General features: G+C 40.0%; 1 protein-coding gene and 1 long non-coding RNA gene across 5 annotated transcripts in view; one reads left to right on the top strand and one right to left on the bottom strand.

Moving 5' to 3' along the window:
- LOC105684409 overlaps positions 1–6,866 on the bottom strand; it is a 29,627-nt gene extending 22,761 nt beyond the window's left edge. Inside the window, exon 1 of one of the 2 annotated variants that reach the window (XR_007278109.1) lies at positions 6,736–6,866. The gene's annotated coding sequence lies outside the window, so the exon portion shown is untranslated. Of the gene's footprint in view, positions 1–6,526; positions 6,706–6,735 lie in introns of those variants that run through there. The other variant, XR_007278116.1, reaches the window with a different exon arrangement.
- LOC125500681 lies at positions 2–10,392 on the top strand. 3 transcript variants are annotated; one of them, XR_007278130.1, is made up of 4 exons: positions 2–258; positions 6,619–7,245; positions 7,347–7,654; positions 8,462–8,723. It is a non-coding gene; the product is annotated as an uncharacterized LOC125500681 (long non-coding RNA). The 3 variants fall into 3 exon arrangements; XR_007278131.1 differs by lacking the exon at positions 6,619–7,245 and adding an exon at positions 9,020–10,392 and having other exon boundaries at positions 9–258; positions 8,462–8,588; XR_007278129.1 differs by lacking the exon at positions 6,619–7,245 and having other exon boundaries at positions 9–258.
- The last annotated feature ends 7,959 nt before the right edge of the window (positions 10,393–18,351 follow it).

Genomic DNA, 18,351 nt, shown 5'->3' on the forward strand with positions numbered 1-18,351 from the left:
AACACCGGCATGAAATCAGAGCTTAAATCGGAATTACAAGAATCGATAGGGATCCAGTACCGTATAGTAGATACCGATACATGTGCATGCGCACACACCTATATCATAGAATATAATGACATTATGTTATAGACATCGCAACGTCTACACCCACATGTCACACCATATCCCTGCAGCCGATCATTCCTCACCCGACAATATCGTAAGCTGCTTATATTCCGCGGGCAATTCGTCGTTTCACATCGACTGACAAAATACGTAAGTATATACTTATATTTTTCTGTCACTCAAAGCTTATAGATCACATATGCTGCAGGCGGGTGGCCTACGAAATCGTTTTCAAGGGTTGAAAAAACCGAACGCCTCACGATCCTCGCTTATAAATGTAAAAATCACATAGTGAACGTAATTTAGGTTTCCAAATAATCCAATTCGTGATGTTTTTGGCATCGCGTTTTCTTTTTCTCGTACACATCTAGGTGTGACGAATGTGTGCGGCATTCACGGACATTGAATGTGACTTGTGCGAACAGAGAATGGAGAAAAAGAGGTAGAGGGAGAACGGAGGAGGGAGGGAGGAAGAGAGACGAGAGGAGAGAGACGCGGAAAATTAATGGTTGTAGGCGGATTTGCATTGCAAATTATTGGATCATCTTGCGCGGCGAGCAGCATCATTCCTTTACGATCTATACGTAGCGTAATCTACCCGTTTATTACGGTGGCTTTGTTAGTCACTGCACCCTTAGGGTATTTTCCGCGTAACGCGTCCATAATTACTGACGCGTACAGTACGTCGAATGTATCGTATAGGTACTACATACGAATGCGTGCACACCTGAACAATTCGCATCGTACACATGGTAATATTATACTCAATTTGTATATTAATCAGTAACGCAAAGCGCTACATAATTATACCATTCATTCAAAATTTATAATGAAACCGTAGAGAACCGAACTCTACAGGTGCGCAATTTCACAGATGTTCGATCGTATCGTAATCATCGTCATCATCGTCATCATCATCATCCTCATCACCTTATACATTACAGTTCGACACTTTGGATTTTTTTTGCTTCCTGCAGAAGACGCGCGATTTCATTTGATGAGGTAATTGAGGTGAATGATTCTTCTGGAAAGTTCGATTGAGAAATTTGATGTACTCTTTCCAAAAAGGCAGCTTGTAATTTCTCAGTGTATACGTATATTTGAAACAAGGAGTTCGTTATCACACGCTGCATTATTGTAGATCATTTCCGGGTCGATTCACGTTCGCGATGATGTTTGCTTATTGGTTACGCTAATGGTCTTATTCAAGTGCTTATATACCCGCGTCGTTGATAGTTCCACGTCTGGTTTAATTTTTTTTCAAATTGTATCGTATTTTATATTCTTCGGTCTTAGGTAGTTCATGATGATCTGTCGGCCAACGAGAGCTTTTTACACTTGTATATATTGTTATGTACATACGTTTATATACATATAGTATTTACATTGTACGTAGACATCAGCTTCTTTTATATGCTGATATAGCCGTTAGATGATATCTATTTTTAGACATTATTATATTACAATGGCAGCTTTTTAGATCGGATCTATACAAAATATCTTCGGATCTACAGATCGAATGATAAAAGTAAGTGCATTAACAAAGTGGAAAAACAACAATCGATGCTCGGATGCATCGATTGCTGTTGATACGTGAAATCAAGAAAAAATTAACAATCGGTGTAAATCACACGTCAGTCCGCAAAGCTTCGAGTTGTCAATTTTTCGTCAGGCGTCCCGACGCCTACCGCTGTCTAAATTCTGCAAATGAATCGGAGCGAGAGGCAAATCATTTATTCGGGTTCAGTGTATAGGTATGTGTTATCTTCGTGTACGCGAGTACATAACTGTCTCTTTATTATTCCGTCTACTGTCGGTCTGTTTCTACGTCAGATATGAATATAGTATGCGAGTATATGCTGCAGTTATATACTTGACTGTCAGTTGTCCGTATATTTGACATCTGTTGCAGTCCTAGTCGCGTCGGGGTGAGTCGTTTTATAAATGACGAAATATTTAGGAGCGGACCTTGGCCAACCATAAACCGTAAGGCATAAAGTACGAAGCATAATGTACGGAGTACAAAGCCAAGAGCGCGACTCGGTTTCGTATACGTATAGGTAGTTCCCGCTGCGAACTGCACGAGCACCTTTGCAGCAACCGTCAATTTGTTTACTTCGAGACTCGAACTGCGATAGGATGTGTTGTATCTCGAGGCTTTCGAAACTTCGCTACGCGCGTACGCAATACAACAATATCTCCTCACATACGAATGTATAGGTGTACGCTTATGCGTGTAATAAAATATCGATAAATCAAATGACTCGAGTACAAAATACTTAACTGCGTATATTTATAAACTATAAATACGATAATGATACTGGATGTTCGACGAGAGCCAACAAATGTAATATTCGATAGCATTAAATTTTATGTAAAAATGTATATACACATATATCTATTCGTCCGTCCTTTGAATAGCGAACTTTCGACCGTCTATGTCAGTCCTGCAGTTTCCGGGGCATTATTATGGGTTCGAAGATTAATTACCTGCACGACTATGGTATAATACACGGGGCATTCGGAATTACGATAATTAGTTCAGACCGAGGGACGAACGGATTATTCATCGAGCGTTGCTCAAATAATTTACAAGTCCACACGGCGTAGTGATTTGTGCAAATTATAAAGAATAAACAAGAGCGTGAATTTTTTTTTTTTGTTTTTTTGAAAAATTAATTTCATTTTCTCTCTTTGCGTTTTTATGTAAGGGTTAAAACACGTGTACGTGTACCTATTCGCGGGATTGAACAGCGCGTGTATATAGATGATATAAAATTAAGCAGATCTTTTCGTGTTTGTTCAAGTATACTATATATACGTACGTCGCGTTGACCCAGCTAATTAAACAGGTTAATCAGACTAATTGGTACATTATTTTTCATCAAACATTTCGACTTTTAACTCCGCAGAGCGAGATTAAGAGTGTGATAACGATAAAGACGCGGTTATTTGTTTAAATACGTATTATAAAGACAATTTGTTTTAATAATTTTGCACGTTCGCGCGACGATGTACAGAAGTCGCTGAAATACATATTTCGATATTCGAACGAGCTTGAAATATTTTTTCACCTTTCTTCTTTTTTTTTTTATTTCGTTATCTTTGGTCGTTGAACTCGGGAGAAACTGTAATTCGGTTGCAGTAAAGACGAGTCCTCGAGGCTCTTCGAAATCGGTTTATTTTTTGATCGTGGATGATGAAAATATAAAACACATTCGTACAGCTAGCCTGTGATACTAAATATTTATGCTACGAGCGCACGTCTCCAATGTAATAGATATACACATACGTACGTTACACGTATGAATCTTTTGCTTTTTTCTTTTTTCTTCTTTCGCTTTTTTCAACCAATCGCGAGCGAATGGATGACTTCGAGCGTGTAACGATAGATTTTGTTTTATTCACAATTTTTCCATATCAACACCCGTTGTACAGTAGAAAGCACGATTTGACCCATTGCTGGTGGGGAGGGTCATGGCTGCAACGCCCACGCTGCGGTCTGTCCAGGTGTTCAAGATTAATAAAAACGACGAAACGGTCCGTTTTTACTGCACTGCCGAAGAACCGATGTATAGTGCTGCCGTTTTTGGACGAATAAATAATCGTTTGATCGATCGATGTACCAATAACGAACGTGTCGTCGTTTATTCAATCCGTGAAAAAAGAAAAAGGACCAAATTTACTTTAACGACAAATGGAAGAATTTCCGCAATCATTCGAGTTACGCTTATTCGATGCGGACGCCACGGCCCGAAAAAAAGTAAAAGGGATTCAGGACTTTGAAAAAAAAATAAAGAAGAACAAAAAATCTACGCGATCCATCGATCATTTCTGTGTGTTCGCATCGAGATCTTTTGTTTGCATATAATGATTAGCTCGCAAATTACGTTTGTTGTATCAAATAAATGGGGATGTTCTTAATGTCCCTATATAGAATATCATAGACATAAATTACACGGTTTGAATACAGCGTGTACATCCAACCCGCGTCGAATTTGTTTTTTTATATTTAACCAAATAGTTACAACTATATAGCTCGTTACGACTTAACGAACCGCGAAATATACTGTCAACGGAATAAATGAGAGACTTGCGTGGGAAAAAAAAGAAAGACTAATATAATACGGAACTCGTTCACTCGTAATATACATACTATAGAGCGCACAAAAAGCTCTCGTAAGAATAATACTTAGATAAAAAATTGAAAAAAAAAACGAATACTAATCTAGCAAAAATAACGCGGTAGTGATTAATCATGATCTTCGCGGTATTGTATGTACACGTTCGTTTAAAAGTTGCAAATGGCCGATGCGGTCACAATCGTTGTGAAGTTTTTCTTTGTTGTGCAGCTTGTATAAAAATAAAAAAAATAAAAACAGTGTTCAATGATCATTGTCTGCGAAACTGCTGTACCTACATATCGTATAATAATAATGTTGATAATTATAATAATTCTCATGTAGGAAAAATTATTACTGCGTATTATGTTACAAACCTGACCGCAAATCTTGAAAGCAAAAGTTATGCTCTTTATGTTACATTTCTAGTGTAGAATCTTACAATTCATCATCTATGACTGGATGTATACCGCATACTACTGATTGAATAATGAACGTAAGTTTTATTTTTTGTTTTTTTTTTCTCTCGTTTTTGACAACCCCAGACGCGGGTCCCGTCTTTGGTAATATTATTTTAACATTTCAACAAAATGGCCGACCTCTTAAATTGCGCAAGCTATACAACGCGAGTGTTCGCGAACACCCGTGTATATAGGAGTGCAGCTGATCGCTGGCGTTTATAATAACGGGTTACCAGCCCCTTAAGAGAGTTTCCCAAAATTGGCTACCCGCCAATTTTCCATATCTGGATCGGTGACTAAGAGGTTGGTCAAAGTGGCCAATAAAATCGTGGCTAAGAAACTACAACCAATCGCAAAAGCGGACAGGAAACCATTCTACACCCCAACATGAGGCTCCACATCGCGGAGTACGCCAAGCCCCGCCAATTATCGAGACCTGCTCACTTTTTTTTCGTTATCTTTTTTTATTTTCTACACATCCAGGATTGTTCGCCTAACGTCCCGTTTTCGAAAGATCTAAAAAGCACCGATAACGATAACAAGAGATGCGCAAAGTGCGCCAAATCTTATTATCCGCATTTACCAATTCATCATTGTTAATTGCTTGTAGAAATTTTTCGAGTTTCCGTATCGTCGTTTTGAAATATTATAAATCGTCCTCGCGTGTTAGCCGAGGTTACCTTGATGTTTTATTTATTTAATTTTAGTTGAATGAATAGGAATAAATAAATTAGAAAAAAAGAAAAAAGTGGATAGTACATCCCCGCGTCACTTTGCGCTTGTATTTTTCTAGTTGTTTAAAATATTTTTAATTAATCGATACACGATGCGCGGGAATTATTATACCTTCGCACAGGCGAGATATGTAGGAGAGATCGTAATTAATTATTATTTACGTGTTTACGATCTTCGACGTCGGCGCGTTTATTATATACCTGCAGCCTATACGACATAAGACGACCAACGCAAACTCCGCGTCTGGAGGCCGAGGACCAAAGGCGTAAAAGGGTCAGTGAGTCAGGGTCTTTTGAATCGCTGCAGCAACTTTACAACTCAACGATTTCAACGTCCGTCCCATGCCTGCAATCGTGTGTCTTCGAACGAGAGATCGGTACGATTCTTAAAAAATTCTTCTTCCGTTATTGATCTCGAACAATTGTTTAGTTCTCGTCTCGCAAGTGGAGCTAATAGCGCAGTAGAGAATATTAGAAAATCGCCTATGAATGAAATATTCAGACGATTCGATTCCTCGATTCCAACTTCTCGTACCTTTCGAGCCCTTAAGCACGTTTGCGAAACGCGACCCCCGTAGGATATAAAGTTAATTTGTAACTTTGGCATCGTTCCATCTTTGCAACGGTTCTCGGAACCAATCTTATGTTAGCCTAGTCTCTCTCGCGACCCTCGAGCGGGTCCAATGGAAATCTTAGTATTAAAATAACGTCCAATCTAACCGCCGCTTGAACACCCTGCAAGAGGCTCACCCTTCAGAGGTCGTCCTTACGTAAGAAAGTAAGAGGACGGCCCAGGGGCACCGTTTAAATTTAACCCGATGAATAAGTGTGCAGTCCAAATATATTATAGCTGCGTGTCAACAACTTATATACCCGGGGAGTTTTACGATCATGGAATGAAACCCCACGCGCCTCCGCGACGCCTTGAGAAAACATACGATCATCGTAACGTCGATAAAGAGAAAAAAAAATAACGAAAAAATACACCCATCAAGTCGAAGAAAGACGATTAATTCGGGCTTACAGTTTTCAAAACCGCGCGCTCCTGAATTCGACGAGTTTACGCGTTTTATAATAGTTGAGTAATCGATAAGTAACTGACCGGAAGTCGGTAGGCTTCCTTCGCCAGCGATCGAAGTACCTCCCGATAATGGACGGCTTCTAATTAATTTTTATTCCTCTTCGCTTTTTCAGCTTCTTGATACCAACCCTTGCGCTCTTAAAAGGTCTACGACGAGAACGTGTACTCGTTTCACGAGGTGGTATATCCAATAACAATTACTGCACTGTGAGATCAGCGGCTATACTTACTGTAGCAGAAACTCTCACTTTTCTATTGCGGGTCTACGCGTCGCAACAGTTGGTCAAGGTCGGAGGAAGGTGACATGGGGTCGAATCGCACACCCACAATGCACTCGCTAAACCTACAACCACAATAACACCGTATTATGGATTTTTTCATTCGTATAACTTTTCAAGTACACGCCCTACAGGCTCGAAGCGAGGAGATAAAAATCCGTCTCCCTGTACACAATAGAAAATTATGAATTTTATTTCCATACGCCGGACGCCAATATCGGGATCGGGAAAATTTCTGACGGTCGACGGTTGCGATGAAAAATTTATTCATATCGGACGATTCTCACGGCGGCGTTGTAGTTCCTGAGGAAACTGGGAATTACTTCGAAGATGTTTTTGCCAGCGTAAAAGTTAACTTAGCGACTAAAAGAATTGGAGGCGGATTTATACGCTGAGAACTCGCGACGTAGGCGGCTCCCATGTGTGTCGTGTTCAACGTTATGTATAGCCAGATATATACATGTATGTTATAATACCTAACTCAGTCTCTGTTGATACACATAGCTACGTGTTTATAATGATGTGTACAGAGTTGAGTCGAGCTTGCGTTTTGCCTGATCCAGAGTCTTCCGTGGCGACGCGAGGCGACGTTGGGTTTTGCTCCTGCCTCATCTTCTTCGTCTTCGTCGTCTCAACGGTGCCTACTCGGCATTACGAGTAGAAGAACTCAAGTTTCAAGTTTCACGAGCTCGCCAACGCTCGTAAACATTCGCACTCGAGGCTCGAGAGAGAGAGTGAAAAAGGCTGACTTCGTTCCTCGTGAGCTTCCATGGAATATCGCACTTCGCTTCTAGTTTTGTTGCGATTAAATAAAGCGGGAAATGAAAAGACGGATGGGTTGTGCAGCGGCTGATTCGTCGTCAGCTGTAAGGTATAGAATTTCGGTCGAATGTTACATATTTACGACGACGAAGGGAAATATTGCACGTAATTTATTCGTAGAGTTTTACGCCTTTGAAAAACGCCCTCTTTTTCGTCTCATCATACGCATTGCTCTTGATTCAATATTTGATTATTTGATAAACGTGGTATAATATTTACCTTTCACGATACACGCTTCTCTCGTATCGTATACGATACAGTGTATCGAGTGTATATGGAGTATTCTATGTCAAAACGAAGACGCTTCGATTTACTGGTCGCCGATTGTCTGCAAAATTTTTGAACATGGTTTTTCCAAACCAGAACCCACACCCGGAAGCATTTTTCAATCGGAGCTCTCATCTTTGAATCATGCGTGTTTCGAAATTCACGATTTTTACAAAACTGAAAATTTTGATGTTTGTTTTCTCAATGACTCTTACAGACTAATCTTACATCTCAGAAACACGAATGAGTCGACTAAATTAAAGCGATTGAGATTAGAACTAATCGAGATATCTGAATTTGTTCGATCTGAAAAACAAAATTTAGCGAATAATCGTGAGCTCGCAAATTAACGAATAATGTCTGTCACCCTCTCTCATGATGTATGATAATGCTGTGTACGACAAAAAAATTCTGGATTTTGTTTATTTCGTAGACTTGGTGACTCTGATTCTGAACTAAAGTTACCAAAGACCAATGCTTTAGTATGGCAAAACGGGACAGAATGTAACTCTCTCAGTGTACTCTGAACCATTTAACTACTGAATTTTTACATATTTACTTTCTTAAACGGTTACATGGAAATTCGCAGAAATACCACCGCAAAGGGATGCCGCCGATCGGGTGGATCAAAGGGTCGACTCACGAGGTATGAACAACATCTTTATCAGGTGATGACAGTTCGTCTGACACCTGTTAACAATAGGAGCAAGAAAAAAGTAAGGAAAGGGTTTTAAAAGATTCATTTTCATTATTTTTTGTCAACGTAGCGTCGAATTCGTTGATGCTAAGAATGCAATCATTTTTTTTCTGAAGAGTTGGTCTCAGACTGAACCTTTTATGACCTATATCATTTTTCCTAGAACGAATTGTCATTGAGAAAACGAACATCAAAATTTTCGTATTTGTAAATATCGTGAATTCCGAAAAACGTATAATGCATCAGAGATGAGAGTTCTGATTTGAAAATGGTTTTGGGAGTGGATTCTGGTTTGGAACAACTGGAACAACTATGTTAAAAAAAATTTTTGAAAGCAATCGGTGACCAGTAAGTCGAAGCGTCTTCGTTTTGTTATGGATGCCCCATATATGATATAGTATATATGTATTATTTCATATTGCTAATAACAGATGGGAAAATTTAATATAGATAAAACTTGGCCCAACACAATTTTTTGGAACTCGGACGATCGCTAAAATAATAAAATAATAAGTCAGCTCTTCAACATCTCGTATCACAATACTCCGATCCGAATCTGCAAACATTGATTCTCGTTCACCCGAAAAGAGAAGAAAAAAAAACAACAACAACTTCTTTCAACCACCTGCTGCATCACGCCACAGGGGATTTCAGGATAGTCTTGGACGTCGTTGGGGTTAAAAATCTTGACTTTGTCTGTCTCTCTTAAGCGTCGCCGAGAGCGGAGAGGGCGTTGACCCCATATAACTAATGAATCCCGTTGAATATTCAACCGAGCGTCCCTGGTCGTCCCTGCAGTTGAGTCCCTCGAAGGGCTTACGACCCCGGACAGCTGGTCGCGTGCCGAGGGGCCCGCAGAACCCGATGGGCCCCGACCACCATGTGCTCCCTTTACCCTAACAGTCGGTTCGCCACGCGCGTACGTATATATCAAGCGCAGCGGACGTATAAATGCAGCTTTTATTTCATACGCGAGTATCTCCAGCAGCGTAGCCGTATAAAGATTTCTTAATAGGATGAAGCAAAAAAAAAAAAAAACTGAAGAAATTCCAGAATTTTATACGCGCCCCATTGTCGTTCAGAGGAGTCGCGATCCCCAACCCCAATTCAGCAGGTCGACTTCGCGACGGCGTTAGAGGATGTGAAACATGACGGATGACCTTTACAAAGATTACGCGAATGGGGCGTCGTCTGAGGGAGGGAAAAGTTTCAAAGCGTGAAACATGCGGAACAAAGAAACATTTTTTGTCTCGCCGGAGTTTCGGTTTGAGAACCGCTGTGTTTTGTGAGTGTATAAAGTCGACTCCAAGGGATGTGACTATGTAACGTGTACACGTACAAATTTATACGTATACTAGGTGTACGTATGTATGTTGTACTGAAGATGGAAAACAATTCCCGGTAAATTCTGCAGGTCAATTGCATTCAACTTTTACTCTGTCAATAATTACACGTTTCAAGACACTTGAAAGGCGTGCAGGATCGGGTCATTGGCACACTTTCTAAATAATATACATATACATAATACGAATATGTCTACATGCGTTTAAAAAACAATCCCAAATATATATATATATATAGAGACGTATGATAAGTACGTGTACAACGTAACGCACTTTACCGTGGCTTTTCATTCTAACACAAATAAATAAAGTGCAAAGTTTCAAATTAGTACCGATACGAGACCCGAAAAGAGAAAGAGAATTAATAAAATAAAAAAACCGATATTTCTATTTACTCGAACACATGTCACATTACCACAAGGCTGACTATACTTGTTGAGCGTGTAATAATAAATACATCAACATATTACCACTCAAAAATCGAGAAAAATTTACTTTTAAAATTAAAGGATTCGCATACATGTAGAATTCCGCGTACCGTGGTGGTTCAATGTTTGGCAAATTCATTTTTTTCCACGATGCACCAATTACGTATGAAATATGCGTACACACACAATCCATATACACATGCCACTATATGTATATACCCCAAAAACTATATCCTTTTATCTATCCAAATATCTATCGCACATTGTGTTATAGATAGGCTATTATATGGCCACGTGTGCAGATATATGGAATAGAAAATATACATACTACATACCGATTACATATACGCATGATATATTATCGTGTACCATGTAACGGAGCCCCGGTGCTATTTGAATGTAAATCAAATATTGACGTAGCAACAACGGTCTGTCTCATAGACCAGAGGTACAAACAAAGAAAGAAGAAGAATAAGAAGAGGAAAAAATAATCGTAGCGTCGACGATGATAATAATAATAATAAAGATAATAAAAATTGCTAGACCGTCGTGTCTTGGAGTTTGGAAAAACCAAGGGCCACAGCCAGTCGGTTTTAGCCCGAGCCGGTACCGGGTGCTTCATTGCATAGTAATAAAGTGTTATAATACCACACTCGTTTCGAATATCAATTTATCGACCATTGTTGTTTCGGTTCAACGCGAATACCACGATGAACTCGAATAGTACACGGATACATACGTATACTTAGCAACTAAAGCTTAAAGATAAAGTAGAAAGAAATGAGTGCGGTTAACCTGCGGTACCTCCGAGCTGCGAGTCTTCATCCTTCACCCCCAATTACGAGATCCTCCTCCGCCTTCGAACTACTCTTCTCATTATCAACGATTCCACCCGTCGTCGCTTATCTTCCCGCACGCGACAATTCCCTAGCATGTAATTGCTTTTCACGGCAATTTCCTGATCCCCGTCCTCCCGGCTCCGCAACTGAAAATCACTCCTTTTTCTCTAGGACAAAGAAAAAAGAACACAGTACTCGATCGGCGTACCGAAAAATTTCTCCACGATCCGGGGGATCCTTCCGGCGCGTCGGGGGGGGAAGATCGCGAAGGAAGCCCGCAGGCGAGGGATTCGCCGAGCGAGGAAAGGAATATAAGGGGAGCAAAAGGGGGCAATCGACCACAACTGCAGTCTGCCCCGAGGATTCCCTTTCGCCCCCTCCGCACCACGGTTAACGCATGGTCGATTTCTAGTAGACAGGAGGCCGCATGGTACGTACACGCCGTGTGTTACTCCCCCTGCACTTTACACTGCGATGTATATAGATATATACACACACACACACATATATATATATACTATATATTATAATAAATACGTACATGGCGGTGCGTTGTACATGGTATATATCGGAAAAGGGCGAAATATAGGGGGCCCCGCGAGTTCGCCGAGGGGCACGACTTTGCGGTATTGATTTTTCAGGGAACCTAGAATATGTTGTGTAGATATAGGTACCTATACAAAAATAAAATGGCGCCCTCGTGAAGCTGTGCCGTACCGTACCCCATACACACACATATATATATATATGTATACCTAATAAAATATATTTCGGGGGTAGCCACGTAGGTGTACGTATTTGCTCACTTCGACGAATTAACCAAGAGCGATTCCCCGCGTGCCCTCGTGCGAAAGAATAACGCTATAGGATTATAAGATATATCTCGTTCCATAGTTCCTCCACGTCTCTCATGGGGTAGCTGTAAGGAGACTGTACGGTATAGAGAATTCCGTGGCATTTTATCAAATCTATCTCCAAAGAAATACTCCCCTACCGACACCGATGTGCGGAGCTGCAACTGCAGTACGCGTCGTTAATCTTGTTTTCATCTAGCCTTACGAAGATATCGAACGGAAAATTGAATGGCTATGGAATACGCGCCGATAAATTTGATTTCATTACACGGGTATAGGTATACAGAATTCCCGATCGAATGAAATTATTTCATAATTCGCACTGTCACATTTTTGTCAACGTTCCCAGAAGCAATTCTCGTTTCAAAAGTCCAATCAAGGATAAAATCATTCTCTATACACGCGCTGCTGAATTAGCCGGAATTTTACGAACGATGAAGAATGAAACGAAGCATAAATTGCGAAATCGGCTATCGGTATTTCCAGCCTCGGGATAAAGTACGTCCGCAACATTATCCTCAATGAAATTAAAAATCTAAGTCAAGGAAAGAAAGTTGTTTTTTTTTTTTCTTTTTCTTTTTTTTTCGATAGGGAAAACCGCGGAATCACTTTTTGAGGCGTCTTGATCTTCATTCGTTTCTCCAAATAATTATGTCCGCTTGGTTTTTGTCGTGTCTGTATGTACGACATGTACGTGCGATACACATATGTAATATAAGCTGCGCCCGAGAGCATAAATTAAATCAACATTACATAACCACATCAAAGGTACGGCACCGCCGTAGATTGCTCGGAGCGTTGCGCACAGCTATATGTATAACGCGATATGTACATGTATAGCGTAAGTGTGTAAAAGTGACGACGAGCACATTGTGAATTGAAAAATGTAAATTTCGAATAGTAAAATGATTGTTATATAATCGTATGTGCGGTACGTATAACATCCGTACGATATATATGTATATGTATATGTACGGAGGTACTAATTATGATAACCGCGGTGTTGAATTACACACGCAAATGATGCGCCGCAATAAGCGTTTGTTGTAAATATATTCGAGTATCTTATGATGAAAAGTAGGCCAAGCTCCACAGCGGCCGATAAGCAACCTTATGTATCCAGTTATGGTGGTATTAAAACGCGAGTTGTTTATGTGTTCCGCCTCGTACTACATGTACACAAATATTGCATTATTACCGTTCCTTTGAATTAGCCGCGCGTAGATGATATCGCGTAGATTTTTCAACCCGCCCGATTTGCTTATTCGCTATCGACAATCAATCGCTGATACGCAAAATCGCGAGGCAGCCAGAAACGAAACAAAGAGAAAACACAAAAAAAAACAAACTTCGTCAGGAAATCTACTGGAAGATCAGATAGGGAAAAAAAAAGACAAAATTCATTTCAACGGAGTTCCGAGCGCTTCACGACCGCGCGAGGCTCGACGAGCGTAATTAATGATAATTGCGGATATGAGCTGCCCGCGCCATGTGCGAAAAACAAACTCAGGCAACGAATTTTTTTAGTCTTTCGGTACGGAGACCTATACGCCGGAATAAAAGCGGATGAAAATTACAAACATAAATAAATAGCCGATGTTTAATTAAGAATTATACAGTGCTCCACTATAGTCTGTTCTTGGAAACGGAAAACATTAAAATGTCGACACGGACCTAGCCCACCGATTTAAATTCAAGGATTTCTTTGCAGATTTCCAGGCTAACTCAAGATTGAGAATTTTATTACTCGAGAAATTTCACAACCTCGGCTTATGTAACGTCCATTTGCCTTTTCGACGTCCTTAAACTTATTCTGTACATTTGTTGAAATTTTTTCCGCTCAACTTCCGAACTGGTTTCCGCAATAAAAATTCGACGGTACAATTAATTGAGAATAATTGTTCAAAAAATTGAAATTCACACCGTTCCACACAAGATATATATACGATTATTATAATTGTGCAGCTCGAATAATTCGCGTGGGCGAAGTTGTTTCAATCTCTGGTTATACGAATAACCGTACCATACATATTCATACATACATGAGCTACATTCGCAGCAAGTAGTTCTTTTTTTTTTTTTTTTCTAGACGAGTTCAGCATAAGCCGACGGCTACGAACAATCCCAATCCAAAACCGTACGGCGCCGACGTACAGTTGTGTACGAGGAATACAGAATTGATGTTTTATTGGATCCGTTCGTCCTTATCGCCGCACCTATACGATCAATAATTTACGATCATTTATGATCCGTACATGTAGACAAGAACAATTGACTCCCTCCGCTGTATATCATATTAATAACAAGCACGCGACGATCGCCGGAAAGTCACATAATTCTCTTGTAATTGGCGATAAGAATGAAACAGCGAGAAAATAGTTTTACACTTCGACTGCTGCGGAGACGTTCTTTTTTATTCCCCGCGTAGTTATACATAATATAGTTTCCGTACCTCAAAAGTCTCGCCTTTCAAAGGCGCAACTTTTTCAACTTGTACGCTGTACGAGTATACTATATATATGTTACACGAATATCGGTAACTCGATCGATAGACTCTGAGAAAAAACGGTACGAACAAAAACTGTAAAGAGGATAGCTATCGTATGGCGAAATTTGAGGATTGTTATACGATCGACGGCTGCGTATGAAAAACTTCCATATCATTTCTATATGTGTACGTACAGAGGCTGTCCGAGCGTTTGTAACTTGACCAACCGAATATTTTGGCAGCGGAAAATAATCGGAACGACAACTTATAACAAGATCGGGCGCCAGCGGCTCTCGGAAGCGTTTCAAAACACTTGCCAAAGAGTACAGATTCTCCGAAGTAATGCATCTAGTAAACTAGAGTTCAGGTCGGTTTGAACAGATTGCTAAATTAGATCGAGACTCATGAGACGGGATATTTAAAATCATTAACAAATCCATCACACCACGCGATCGATGCGATGAAAACTGCAATTCTTTCGCAATTCGCACGAAGGTTAGCCGACTAATGATAATCAATTTTCAATAGAACGAATCAACTGGCACCTCATATTTCCGAGTATAATATCGACAGGAATATTCCATGTTCCAGGTTTCGGTAATAAAAATAATACCTGTAACACTCCCACTATGAGAAAAAAAAAAATAAAAAATATAGCATCCATTCAACGAAGTTTCCGTAAATATATTCTTTATAGCATCGACAAATGATCGTGGGCTGGTTATAAGTGGGCGAGCATCGTTAACTCGCGAGGGGAATTAAAATTTTTTTAAAAAGAAGTCCTGGATATCTACACTTCTTTATATATGGTACGTGTTATATTAGGGATCGTCTTCGGTTGGAATGGATAACACAAAATCGCCCACACGTATATTATATTCATACGTATATTGTATGGCGCTTGCGACGATCGTGTGCGATATACCTATAGTATAGAGAAAAGGGATTAACCCCACCGCGGTGCGGCATCGGGGATTAGTAGAGTACCTAGTTGGTAAATTTTAGTACAGTTGACCCAGCGACACGATAGCCGAAGGACGTTATTGTATGTATTTGAAATAAAGAAATCATAGTAAGAGATCGCAAATCGCGAGCATCCAGTCGACCCGCAGAACATCCGGACAAAATAAAATCCCATGGTGAGTTTAAACAAATTATAACGAGTCCTTACCCCTGAAATATATTTGTATGTATCTTCGATTTCGCCGAGAAACTGCAGCGTAGAACATCACAATAGGTAAACGTGGGTGAGTTGTACGGCTATAATTCGATCCCTTCATTATTTTCATCCGATAAAACCTGCCCGTTATTACCTGGAATCCCAGAAATTCAATCCCTACCATTTCATCCGTTTTATATCAACTACTTTTCCCGGATGTTTCAACGTAAGAAAGAAGCCATATAGCGATCTGGTCTAATTTCAAACCCTCCATTCCCGCAGTACGTTAGATTTCGGTAAGTCATTTGGATTAGTTAGCAATACATCCTCAACTCGTAAATTCTAACTGCATAATTTTTTTCTTATAAATTCTAACGGCAAATCCCACACACACATACGTTTATAGTGTTACACATTAGACATTATGTGGCTGCTGCTGCTGCTGCCGCTGCTGCAGGCGGTCGACAGCTTCTACGTCACAACTGTGACGTTAAGAATTCCCGGTACGCAACCCAACTATAACCGACCTGATGATGATGCCCGCTACGTGTAGGTTTTATACCGACAAGACGCGGATGATCATCCGTCCAAAAGTACCCGGATAAAAGAGGAGGAGACGATGGGAGGAGCGAGAAGATTGTGCAACACACACACACACACACACACACACCGATTGTAAGTTGAACGTGTTCGTAGTAGTAGTAGTAGATTATACAGGTGTGCTGTATAAATTATACCTGTATACGAATACAGTAGACACGTATTTTACGTGGTGTATAAAACCTGCGTGAGGTGCTGCCTGCGGTTTCGTGTCGTTTTGCATGTTGATAATATGTTGTCGACTTCTTACGAAGAACTACGGTGAGTAATAAGATGGGAATGTCGTCGATCGGAGCTGGAGGGCATCTTTCTGGACAATCAGGGTAAACGGTCATCTTGAAATGTGCTGAGAAGGAAAAAACAAATACCATCCCATGAATTGAAATATATAATATAAACGTGGACGAGCGATGGTGAATGGATAAATGAATGGGCGCGGTATAAATACTTGAATTGGGAACGAGCGGGCAGAAAAATCGGGGAAGAGTTGAAATAAGGAGAAATAAAGAGAAATCGAGGATAAAAACTTGGAGGATTTAAAAGATAAAGTGCTCCCGAATGCGAGCATCGATCGGCTAACCTTCGATAGCCCTTACAGCTGAGGTAGCTGAAGAAGAAATACTCTCCTTATATACGAAACGATCGGCGATCATCAACGAAAAACTAAAAGGGAAGAGAAGAAGTCAACCCTAATCGATTCCCTGCAGATCCAACTCTTCTACTTCTTTTGCTTCTTGAACGTCCGGGTGTCGCTTTTGCCGGTATAAAAGGTTGTCGTCGTATAGTAGCCAGTGGGCTGGTACATTCTAAAACCAGTTTATGTAGTTTTCTTTCCTCAAACAGCAAAGCATGCGTAGCTATATGTACGTCACGTATATGTATAGTAATAGTATGGTTTCCATTCGACCAGGACAGACTTTCTAAATTTTGCAGTTGACGTCACAATCGACTTGTAAACGAATACTGTATAGGTACTTGCCGTGTTTGAGATTTGAAGATGTGACCATCGCGGTTTAACATTATTCTCATGTAGATTTGTTTCCCGGTATTCAACTTTTAACACGCGAGACTTCGAACCAAGTGTTATAAAATACAAATTGCCACAATACAACTGCAATTAAATTGCGGTTGTGGTTTGTGATTGATGAACTTGTAAATTTCTCAGGATCACTGCACGTCACGAATTATTATCGACACGGTATGCGAAACGAGAAGAGGAAAGCTTTTTCTCCTTCTTTTGCTAAATCGGGTATATTTTTTCGACTTTCTTCAGCGTTTAGAAAAATATATTTTGAATATTTTCCCTGCCTTTTTTTTTTTTTCAAGCGTGCACAGTGCCGAGCTGGGTGCCGATATACACGGTGATGACCTTTTGAACAGGTTTCTTTCCGAAAGATGCTAACGAATTCTATTAGGATATATCTGGGACGGCAAATACAATAAATTGTATTACGAATTCATAAGTCGCGTTTGATACACGAACGGAGTGTTGAAATTTATATTGTGCCTGCAGCACCGACTGATTATTATGAAAGTCAATATCGCGCGGTTAATTAATTGCGAAAAAAAAATAAAAAGAGAAGGAAAAAGATTCAGCGATCGTTCCTACAATTACTCCGGCGAAAATTCTTGCACAAACTATATACAAATCTATCGCAACATTAATGAACTTTCTCTTATACAAGTATAACCGAACGTCCTGTACAGTAGTACGTACAATTAGTCGCATTAAGTACACATAAAGCAGCCGCAGATATACATTTCCCGTAATTACCACATCTGATATTACAGCGTTTCATATTTCTCGTCAACAATTATCATCAATTTGACCGGTAGCTTTATTTCTATACCGTCAAAGTTTGTCTTCATCTCATTTTTCTCTTATACCCACCTATTTTCTCTCCGCCCATTTTGAAAAATATTATACACGTATCAATGAAGTGGCAAACCGCCTACTATATGTATATGTATACCGTCACTTGTGAGCAACACACGTGCGATCTCGCCAAAACCGTCCGTTATCCAACTATCAAAGAATTTACGCAAGTTGGAAAAAAAGAGATAAAAAAAA

The sequence above is a fragment of the Athalia rosae genome, chromosome 4 (genome assembly GCF_917208135.1).
Source record: "Athalia rosae chromosome 4, iyAthRosa1.1, whole genome shotgun sequence".
Taxonomy (NCBI): Eukaryota; Metazoa; Arthropoda; class Insecta; order Hymenoptera; family Athaliidae; genus Athalia; species Athalia rosae.